This window comes from Coregonus clupeaformis, unplaced genomic scaffold, assembly GCF_020615455.1.
Source record: "Coregonus clupeaformis isolate EN_2021a unplaced genomic scaffold, ASM2061545v1 scaf2109, whole genome shotgun sequence".
NCBI classification, from domain to species: Eukaryota; Metazoa; Chordata; class Actinopteri; order Salmoniformes; family Salmonidae; genus Coregonus; species Coregonus clupeaformis.
Window position 1 is genome coordinate 8,109 of NW_025535563.1, and position 12,140 is coordinate 20,248.

The 12,140-nt window shown below is 45.8% G+C and overlaps 1 pseudogene; it reads left to right on the plus strand.

The window, feature by feature from the left end:
* The first annotated feature begins 438 nt into the window (after positions 1–438).
* LOC121565212 overlaps positions 439–12,140 on the plus strand; it is a 31,930-nt pseudogene continuing 20,228 nt past the window's right edge.

Sequence of the window (12,140 nt, forward strand, 5' to 3'; positions counted from 1 at the left end):
ATTTGATCCCAAAGCTACTAACAGCTAACATATATATTTATGTATGTGATCTATGTAAATAAAGGAATATAACACAGGTGTAAAACTGTGAAGGACCATATGGTGGAGGCCTACCCATTTCCCAGGATCATAATAAAAAAGTGGATTTGGGTACAGTGTTTATTTCCCCCGAAAATCTTTGAAGATTATACCTAAAATAATTAGGCCTACTTCTTTCTACTGCTGATCTGAGACCAGAAGGGTAAAACATAGCAGATATAAATGCAATATATAGAGTAGAAAAGATTGCCTGCCCTCCAAAGAAACATCTGTTCTACATGGTCTATTTCTATCTGAATGTTTCAACTCAATCAAGCATGTTAATTGATCGTTAAGTCATGTTTGTCTGGTAAACGGTCATTAGTGGCCTATATAAGCCTCATACAGGCCACGGGATGACATTACTTGTTGATAATAAAGACTATTCTCATAATCATGGGAGGTGTGAGAGAATTTCTGCTCTTTGTGCTGACTGTGGGGGTCTTCAAAGGTTGGTTCACTAATGTTTTATTTGGATTGAAGGGTTTTGTTTGGGAAACATGTTGGAGATTCAAATTTGACTGTCTGTTTCTTCCACGTTGGTCATCTTTTTTGTTCACTGCTATTAAATATATGTAGCTATTTTGTGTCAACTCAACTTCTGTCAACTCTTTCTCCTCAGTTTCTTGTTCCCTTGTTGGCAAGTCCCAGAAACAAGATCAAGTCTCTCTGCAGAGGAGACTTGGAGGTAAGCGTTTCTTCCCCTATGTTATCCCATCCCTTCTAGCAATGTTCTTTGCTGCTGTGTTTTAAACTAATTCAACACCGTAGAGTAACCCAGTCTAAATAACAAATGTTTAGAATCTTTTTTTAAACCAGAAGTTATCAAACCCTTTGCTGTTGATTTTGATAATTTGCTTGTGTACCTGAACCTACGTTTTTCAGAGCTGTCATCAAATGACGTCTCCATTGCACATGCTCCGATCCATAGGGTCTGATGCTAAAGAAGCCAGAAAATGTTAGGCCTGCAACATTCGTTTAGAACTACGTCGGGTTCAGTGGGGTGCAATGTTGCTGAACATTCAAATGGCAATTTGGCCTAGACTGTGTAGAACACCTAACTGTTCCTCTTCTCTTTTTCTCTAGAGTATTTGGAGACAAATGAAGTAGCATCCCAAGACTCTCCAAACTATGATAGCTCTCTGGCAAACGATGACCTGGCCTCTGCTGAGAAGATGAGACGCTGGTCTGATGACTATGGAAACTCTCCTACTGCCACAACCGCTTCAGAAGCCACAACTGGCACGTCCGACGACGCCGCAAAAGAAGCCACAACTGGCACGTCCGACGACGCCGCAAAAGAAGCCACAACTGGCACGTCCGACGACGCCGCTTCAGAAGCCACAACTGGCACGTCCGACGACGCCGCTTCAGAAGCCACAACTGGCACGTCCGACGACGCCGCTTCAGAAGCCACAACTGGCACGTCCGACGACGCCGCTTCAGAAGCCACAACTGGCACGTCCGACGACGCCGCTTCAGAAGCCACAACTGGCACGTCCGACGACGCCGCTTCAGAAGCCACAACTGGCACGTCCCGACGACGCCGCTTCAGAAGCCACAACTGGCACGTCCGACGGCGCCGCTTCAGAAGCCACAACTGGCACGTCCGACGACGGCGCTTCAGAAGCCACAACTGGCACGTCCGACGACGGCGCTTCAGAAGCCACAACTGGCACGTCCGACGACGGCGCTTCAGAAGCCACAACTGGCACGTCCGACGACGGCGCTTCAGAAGCCACAACTGGCACGTCCGACGACGGCGCTTCAGAAGCCACAACTGGCACGTCCGACGACGGCGCTTCAGAAGCCACAACTGGCACGTCCGACGACGGCGCTTCAGAAGCCACAACTGGCACGTCCGACGACGCCGCTTCAGAAGCCACAACTGGCACGTCCGACGACGCCACAACTGGCTACTGAAGCCACGAGAACTACTGATTGTGGTTAATTTATACTCTAGCACAAGTGGGGACGAGTCTGTAGACCAAGCGCCTTCTGTTACTGACCATGCCATTGAGGAACAGTTCACCTCTGCATCTGAGACCCCGTTGACCACAAACATGGATATCTGAAGTGGGACGTACATGGGTGCTCTAGTCCAGGTTGTGTGTAACTGCGTTTGTGTGTTTTGCCTCAATTAAACAGTAACTTTAATACTTGTGTCCTTAGTTTTGTTTTGGAGGTTCAATGACCTGACTTTAGTAACTGGGGTGATGGCAAAACAGTTTTATTGCATTATAAACATGCTTTGGCATCAGCAATATATTACTACTTCGACCAATTTGTGTTTAAATTACCATTGGACTTTCTTAAGCTACATTTGCTTATGCTAGTAGCATCAAATGACGTAATGGGTTCTAGGTCAATTTAACCTGATGTAGTTTGTTTACTGAGTTGTAGAACTGAGCGCTTGGGGTTGGTGCATATCACGTCTGTAAATGAGGATGTTGCTAGAATTGGGGTTAAAGGTGTCAGTGCTGAATGTTGTCAAATTGCATTTAAATTACTCTGCTGAGTGTCTACTAGTCTTGAGTCTACGGACAATTGGTTTCCTACTCGTGAATTCTTACATGTAACACCAGCTCTCATATCATTAGCCAATCGTTTTGTGGGTTGGTCTGCATATGCCAGTAAAAATCTAAACTTTTAGGTTAAAGGCAATGTTAACCTGTCTTAGCTGGCAGGCTGCGATCTGGTCCTAGCTCTCCCAGAGTTGCTTGTAGCGCCTAGGGTTTGTGCGTCGTAGCCTACCGTTTTTAGTCGCCATGAATTCAAAGTGCATGTACACGCAACCTTGAAATACAGTAACAAAATTGACTCCAACTTTTGAGCTACCGGTAGGCCTACCTGCTTTAATACAAAAGGTCTGTGGCAAAGCTTTACTCATTTATGCCGACTGCAAATCCGACCTGAATTGAGCCTGTTTTGAAGCAACACGTTAAAACGGGTATGGCCTATGCAAATGATTTTGTTTGCTACATGGAATCAGTCAGTGTCAATTACTTAGTTTCTGACCAAGTGTTTTTCCTGTTGAAAAATAATGCGAGAACAGTATTTTGTATTGAATAAAAGTAATAATGGCAGTTTATTTACTTTGAATATATAGTCTGTTTGTGTAGTCCAAAGTCTCACGTTTCATTTATGCTGTGACTTCAGAGATGATCATTTACTTTATTGCTAGAAAACAGATGCAGTAAGTAGGCCTCATAAGATTTTATGTAAAATATAGCCTACCTTAGAATGGCATATTAAATGCGGGTTTAGAATCACGGGCAATTGATCAACTGCGGCGCTATCCATTGTTGAATCTCCGCTTAACTGTTTGATTATTGGAGATTCAGATTAGTTTCCTCTGACAAAATCATAACAATAAGTGAAGTATAAACAGCCACAACCTTCCCAAATTCCCTCGATAGCCAGGTGCAAGGGGAGAGAAAAGTACCAAAATGCATCTTTCAAAGGTAGGCTAAAAAGATTAATTTTTACTGTATTAACCTCATATTTGACCCGTCGGCCATCAGTGCTTCATAGGCCTGTTAAAACTAGGCTACATCAATGAAATGGTGTGGTGACTTTGAGGGAAAATTGTTGATTAAATTGCAACAAATACATAAAGAACCCTTTAGATTGTGCATATTTCTCCATTTAGAGTGGTATAATCATGTCAGATTTTATTTAATGGTATTATATGCTTTTAAATAGCACTTTCGGTTTGAACGGGAATACCGGGAAGCCCGAGAATTTCTTGCAATTTCCTCAGGAAGGAAAATTGGTAGATTCTCTGGAAAATATATGGCCAATGAGGCCTATGCCTACCCTCCTCCCCCAGCCAATGGGATGAACTCCGCAGGACCCCCACCCGAGTACTCCTACCAGGTACGGACGAGACATGGAGACAACTGTTCCTTTAATGTTTGACGAGGAATAAAATACCCAAGAATAAAGCTATATACAAGGAGTACCAGTTCCAGATCAGTGTGCAGGGTTACAAGGTATTTGAGGTAGATATTTGTACCCATTAGCTCTTCCTGGGGTCCAACAAAATTAATTTTTAAAACATTACAATACATTCATTACAGAATTTACAACATAAAGTGTGCCCCCTCAGGCCCATAATCCACTATCACATATCTACAACACAAAATCCATGTGTACGTGTGTGTTTAGAACGTATGTTATCATGTGTGTGTATGCATGTTTCTGTGCCTATGTTTGTGTTCCATAAGGTGTATTTTTAGAAATGTTTTAAATTTGATTCTACTGCTTGCATCAGTTACCTGATGTGGAATAGAGTTCCATGTAGTCATTGCTCTATGTAGTCCTGTGTCCCTGCCATAGTCTGTTCTGGACTTGGGGACTGTGAAGAGACCTCTGGTGGCAAGGTTGATAGATGTAGCTTTTAAATTCGCTCTGGCTATCTACTCAGATTTCAGAGAACTCTCGTCTAACTGAACTAACTGACGAAATTACGAACGCTCAACACCCATGGAATATGGCCGGTGTCAGTAGACGTTTGCAAAAAAGCGTAAATTGTTGCCAGCAGCACAGTTGCAGTCACCAACGCTCTGGATAACATAAAAACATCCTAACCAGCTCTGCTAGGGCGAGTAAAATGGTCAGAGTGAGCTGTTCTCTCATTTGTGTCTGGAAGTAGCTAGCAAGCTAGCCAGTTAGCTTGACTGCTGTTGTTAGGACAAGACGCTCGGATCATACCTTAAAGAGATGGGTGGGGCTAAAGCTTGAGAGGGTGTGAACGATGCTGAATGGGTGTAGACAAAGAAGAGGTCTCCATTTATTTATTTCACCTTTATTTAACCAGGTAAGAAAGTTGAGAACAAGTTCTCATTTACAACTGCGACCTGGCCAAGATAAAGCAAAAGCAGTGCGAAAAAAAACAACACAGAGTTACATATGGGGTAAAAAAAAAAAAAAAAGTCAAAAATACAACAGAAAATATATATACAGTGGTGCAAATGTAGCAAGTTATGGAGGTAAGGCAATGAATAGGCTATAGTGCAAAATAATTACAATAGTATTAACACTGGAATGCTTGATGTGCAAGAGATTATGTGCAAAATATGTGCAATTATGTGTAAATAACAATAAGTTGTACAAAACATTCAAAGGCAATTTTCTCATAAGTTAGGTTACAAGTTTACCAATTTTCAACGCAGAATTAATTTCTAATTTTTCCTCAACTGTAGTGTATGATACACCATTTTCTAGCTCTGAGTCTCTACTTTTATCCAATGTAAAAAACACAATTTCAAATGTTGCTACAAAATATTTTTTTTATCAACTTTCATTTTGAGCTACTACAATGAGTTTCAACCGTATTTGTTTTTCAGATTTGCTAACACCTGTCAATGTTGGTAGGGGAAGGGGTGTGTTGGGGTTATCTATTCCTTTCCCAACTGGTAGTCCTAGTGTGTGTGGTGATGTCAATGGTAGTGAAATTTAGTCAATGGTAGGGAAGTTCCTTTAGTCAGTGGGGACAATGCAGCTTCTCATTGTCATCATGCAGTCAACTCACCTAGGCCCCAGGTTGTTAGCACCTCCACTCCTAACCCCAATGACGATGCAGTGCTAATAGGCCAGATGAGTATCATAGTCCAACAGATAGGACAGCAGCTAGCTGATAGCATTATCATGCACTTCAGTTCTAGTAGCCCAACAGGAGCTACAGCCACTACCCAAAGTGAACCAAGACACAGACCTGACCCTCCAGTTAGCCAAGTTCTAGACTTCTCCCAAGTCCAAGTAGTTGCCCAAAGAAAAGTCAAAGAACCACCTTCCTTTAGAGGGGAGAGATAAGACACAATTACATTTGATGAATGGGAAGAGGCCATGATAAACTTTATTAAAAAGGGACACATGAAAATAGAGGAACAGGCCTGAGAGATTCTCATCCATCTCAAGGGAAGAGCAGAAGATGTAGTCTCAATCGGAATCAGGAATAGTGGCATTCTAGCTAACCCAGATGCCATCTATAGTCTCCTCAGGAAGCATTTCAGCTGCAGTCAATACCAGTGGAGGCTCTTCAGAGGAAGAAGGGGAGGGCCATCCTCCTCAGTGAATTTCATGAAAATTAAAATGGTAAAACATTAAAAAAGTGATCCTTTTTACATAAAACTATGCTCAATATAATCACATCACCAAATAACTGATTAAAACACAGTATTTTGCAAAGGTCTACAGTAGCCTCAACAGCACTATGTAGGGTAGTACCATGGTGAAGCCGGAGAACAGCTAGCTTCCGTCCTCCACTGGGTACATTGACAAAACCTAGGAGGCTCATAGTTCTCACCCCCTTCCGTAGAGTTACACAGTAATTATGACAAATTCCGAAGGACGTCCTCCAGCCTATCAAAGCTCCTGCAGCATGAACTAACATGTTGTTCATCCAATCAAAGGATCAGAGAATTAATCTAGTACTAAAAGCATAAACTACAGCTAGCGAGCACTGCAGTATATAAAATGTGGTGAGTAGTTGACTCAAAGAGAGAGAAAGAGAATAGTTGAAAAGTTTTGAACAAAATAATTTCTTCCAAAATGAAGGAGAAACGAGAGAAATAGCGAGAGAGAGATTTCATCATTTCTTTTTCACTTTCACTTACTTAGCTAGGAAATGCAGCTTGCTAGTTTAGCATACTGAAACACCCTGCTCAAACAGAGGGATGCTATGTTAGCTAGGTGGCTATGACTTTCCAACACAACACTGGAACTCTTCCAAGTCAAGATAAGCTTTTGGTATTACTAATTTATTGCCACTGGGGTCCGCCGGTGTAACTGCTTACTGACTGTACACTAATGTTACTGCATGATTGTAGCGTGTTTACTAATGCGTTAGTTCTATTAGCTATGCTGACTATGACGTTACTTATGGGGACAACAATGTAGGCTGGGTTTAGCGGTTTGGCTTGGAAAGGTTTCTTCGCCTGGTCATATACAGCTGATGTGTTGTGCATTGAATTCCACAAGCGAAGGGAAGAGAAGTAATACAACGTGTCTGTTATGACAGTGAACTCTGTTCACGTGTTTCAGGGGTGTATTCATTCCGCTGATTCTGTTGAAAATGGTTTCATAAACGGAAGCAAATGGAACAAAACAGGGATAAACATACATGAATTTGTCCAATAGAAACTCTAGTCTGCAACTGTTGGACTACTAATGATTACACCCTATATCAGCTAGATGCAGGCAAGAGTGTGTAAGGCGGTATTGAATGTCACTCTCTGTCACCTCAAATTTGTCTCTCGACATGTGCAGAGACGTGTTGGTAGAAGTTAGGTAGAACGGTTGTACTGTAAGTCTCTCCGCGTTAAAGTCTCTGCCCACTAGAAACGCTGGCTCTGGGTGTGCGGTTTATTGTTTGTTTATCACCTGTCAAAGTTGCGTCAATTCAAATCTGGCATTAGGAACAAAAGAGGTCAACACGACTTCTAAGATATACTAGTTATTTTAATTAATGCAAAAACCTTCAATGGTAAATATGATGTTTCGTATATACGGGCTTCTTGAAATACCTCGCAGGGCACTTGTCACACCCTGGCTCTGGGACTCTATATGTTGAGCCAGGGTGTGTTTATTCTATGTATTGTATTTCTGTGTTGGCCAGAGTGGTTCCCAATCAGAGGCAACGAGTGTCAGCTGTTGCTGGTTGTCTCTGATTGGGAGCCATATTTATAGAGTGTCACGCTCTGGCTCCGGGACTGTGTTGTTTGAGCCAGGGTGTATTCATTTGGTTGTGTTGGGTATAGGGTGTGTTCATTTGTTGTGTTTGGTATTGGTTTTGTTTTCCGTGTTTGGTCAGTGACTCCCAATCGGAGGTAACGAGTGTCAGCTGTCGGCTCGTTATCTCTGATTGGGAGCCATATTTAAACTGCCTGTGTTCACCTTGTGGTTGTGGGTTTTTGTTCCATGTACAGTCATTTGTCACTGTGGACTTCACTATCGTCATTCGTCTATTTGTTTTTGTGGTTGCTTTGTTTAAATAAAGTCATCATGTTCACTCAACGCGCTGCGTATTGGTCCGCTTCCTCAGACGTTCGTGACAGAAAAACCCACCATCAAAGGACCAAGCAGCGTATCCAGGAACACCCGCAGGAGAGAACGCTGGTGGATGTCCTCCTCGGCTGGGGACATATTACGCAGGAGGAGGCCGTCCGGTACCGGAGGGCGATGAAGGGGGAGAACCTGGCAGGAGAGGAGCAACGGCGTCAGCAGGGCCATCATCGGAGGGACGAGAGGCAACCCCAAAAAGTTTTTTGGGGGGGGCACATGGCTTGGGCGGCTGGGCAGCAGAAGGCTGCCACAGGGAGACGTGGAGAGAAGGCTATCGGATTACGGGAGCCATTGGCGAGTAGAGGAAGGGAAGTTGTTGCGGCACGGCGTGAGAGACTGATGTGTGTTACCAGTCCGGTCCGGCCCGTTCCTGATCCCCAGTTAAAGCCAGTGGTGTGTGTTCCCAGTACGGACCGGCCTGTTCCTACTCCACGCATCAAGCCCACGGTGTGCGTCGCCAGTCCAGCCCGGTCTGTTCCTGCTCCACGCACAGAACCTACGGTGTGCGTCGCCAGCCCAGCCCGGCCTGTTCCTGCTCCACGCACAGAACCTACGGTGTGCGTCGCCAGCCCAGCCCGGCCTGTTCCTGCTCCACGCACAGAACCTACGGTGTGCGTCGCCAGCCCAGCCCGGCCTGTTCCTGCTCCACGCACAGAACCTACGGTGTGCGTCGCCAGCCCAGCCCGGCCTGTTCCTGCTCCACGCACAGAACCTACGGTGTGCGTCGCCAGCCCAGCCCGGCCTGTTCCTGCTCCACGCACAGAACCTACGGTGTGCGTCGCCAGCCCAGCCCGGCCTGTTCCTGCTCCACGCACCAAGGATACGGTGTGCGTCGACAGCCCTGCCCGGCCTGTTCCTGCTCCACGCACCAAGGATACGGTGCGCGTCGACAGCCCTGCCCGGCCTGTTCCGGCCACTCGCACCAAACCTACGGTGCGCGTCGCCAGCCCGGTCCGGCCTGTTCCTTCTCCCCGCACTAGCCCTGAGATGCGTGTCCTCAGCCCGGGACCACCAGTTCCGGCACCACGCACTAGGCCTTATGTGCGTCCCCAGGGTCCAGCATGCCCTGTTCCTTCTCCCCGCACTAGCCCTGAGATGCGTGTCCTCAGCCCGGTACCTCCAGTTCCGGCACCACGCACCAGGCCTACGGTGCGCCTCAGACGGCCAGAGTCTGCCGTCTGCCCAACGGCGCCTGAACTGCCCGTCTGCCCAACGGCGCCTGAACTGCCCGTCTGCCCAACGCCGTCTGAACTGTCCGTCTGCCAAGCGCTGCATGAGCCGCCCGTCTGCCAGGAGCCAGAGCCTTCCGCCAGACAGGATCAGCCAGAGCCTTCCGCCAGACAGGATCAGCCAGAGCCTTCCGCCAGACAGGATCAGCCAGAGCCGTCCGCCAGACAGGATCAGCCAGAGCCTTCCGCCAGACAGGATCAGCCAGAGCCTTCAGCCAGCCATGAGCAGCCAGATCCGTCAGCCAGCCATGAGCAGCCAGATCCGTCGGCCAGCCATGAGCAGCCAGATCCGTCGGCCAGCCATGAGCAGCCAGATCCGTCAGCCAGCCATGAGCAGCCAGATCCGTCAGCCAGCCATGAGCAGCCAGATCTTTCAGCCAGCCATGAGCCGTCCAGCCAGGATCTGCCATTCAGTCCGGTGCTGCCCCTTAGTCCGGTGCTGCCGCTTAGTCCGGTGCTGCCCTTTAGTCCGGTGCCGCCCCTTAATCCAGTGGGGTTTAGTTGGGGGGTGGTCATGTGGAGGAGGCTACGGAAGCGGGTAGTGACTATGGTGGGGTGGGGACCACGACCAGAGCCAGAACCACCGCCGAAGAGGTATGCCCACCCAGCCCTCCCTTGTTTAGCCTTATTGAGGCGCGGTCGCAGTCCGCGCCTTTAGGGGGGGGTACTGTCACGCTCTGGCTCCGGGACTGTGTTGTTTGAGCCAGGGTGTATTCATTTGGTTGTGTTGGGTATAGGGTGTGTTCATTTGTTGTGTTTGGTATTGGTTTTGTTTTCCGTGTTTGGTCAGTGACTCCCAATCGGAGGTAACGAGTGTCAGCTGTCGGCTCGTTATCTCTGATTGGGAGCCATATTTAAACTGCCTGTGTTCACCTTGTGGTTGTGGGTTTTTGTTCCATGTACAGTCATTTGTCACTGTGGACTTCACTATCGTCATTCGTCTATTTGTTTTCGTGGTTGCTTTGTTTAAATAAAGTCATCATGTTCACTCAACGCGCTGCGTATTGGTCCGCTTCCTCAGACGTTCGTGACATAGAGGCTGTTTTCCCACAATAGTTGTGGGATCTTGTTCCTTTCGGTGTGTTCCTTTTGGTTTACATAGGACGTCACGGTATCGTTTATTGTTTTGTTGTTCGTGCATTCATTAAATAAAGAAGTATGTTCGTTCATCACGCTGCGCCTTGGTCCACTCACTCTGACGATCGTGACAGCACTTCAAAGAACTAAATACATTGTTTTAGATTCTTCCTCAAATACTCTTACAGAGAGAGAGTTTCCCACCTCTCTGCTGGCCAATCAGAGTAGACGCTTGAGCGTGGTTTAGACTTAGCCAATCCGTTGGCGCACTGGCTGTTCCCCGCCTCTTAGCGCATCCCTGTTTCCAGGTATACGTTTATCATAACAACCTGTCATAATGAGAAGTGCCAGCTCCCCTAGACACCATTCCTACGTCCAAGGAAGGTTCACAGATCACAAAGAACCAGTATAGTCTAGTATTTGGAGACACAAATCCTTATCTCATTTTACCCCCTAAAACAGCTCTTCACATCAATCACAGCTTGCCAGGTGACACAACCTACATCAGCACAGTCCAGAATGCATTCTTTCTAAGTTAGTCATCCCATCAATTAGGAGAATAATAAATCCCCCATAATCCCCCTTTTCACACCCACTGGGTGTGATTCAAAATAAGAAAACACAGGGTGTCATTCATTATAATACAATACAAACAAAAATAATCACACTTTTATTAATAGGCTATGATGATACTAAAAAATAAAAACCCTCAGTCCATCTACACCCAACTTGCAAATTGTTACCAGTCACCAAGGAACTTCAAACCATAAAACACATGATTAATAGAACACAAAACATAAGACTATTAAAACATAAAACACAAACAGAGAAGTATATTTTGGCCCCCTTTAGACACCCTCTAGTGTCACTCCACCAAGCCTGGTAGGTCATATCCTTAATTCCTTAGGTCGGAGTCCAGGATTGGGCCGTATCTCACCATCTGTTGGGAAATCACCTTCCCCATCTCCTTTCTCACCAAACCTCAGACACAGGAAATAAGACAACATCCACAAAGAACAAGTATACCCATAGAAGCTATAACTTCACCCAGAATAGTTACAACAATAGTTTTCCATTTACCAAATATGTTATCAAACCAACCGTTTATGGAGCTATCAATACCAGAGTTCTCAGCCAGTTTGTTCGTCAGCGTAGTTACTCCCCTGAAGCTCTTTTGTCACGGACCCGTCCGGTGCTATATTGTTTGAGGATGAAAATACAGCACATAGATCCAAACAGAACACAAACTCCGCCCCGCTCAGCCAAAAGCATATCTAAAGCTATTCTATTCTGCCATGTCATTAAGCTAGTTGCCGCTGTCTGCTCAGCTAATCCCTTTAATGCATCACGAGTGTGGTTTATAAATCTTTGCTGGTTATAGTAAATATAATTTATCCAATCTACGTTTTTATTAATTGTTGACCACCAAAAAATACTTGATTCAAACTCAGCTGCGATCTGATTCCTAGCTTTGAATTGTTCTGGAACCCCTCGAGGTACTCCTATCCCATCAATATATATATCCTTTCATCAAAGGATCCCGGGAGGAGGTCCCACTTTCTACGTGACAACTCACCAGTCTCTGACACGTTTGATTGTTTACATTGTAGGTGAGTTCACAATCAGTTATCACCACACAACCATCAGATGTCAGCACGGGCCTGGTTTTGGTTCCTAAAATCCTCTGGC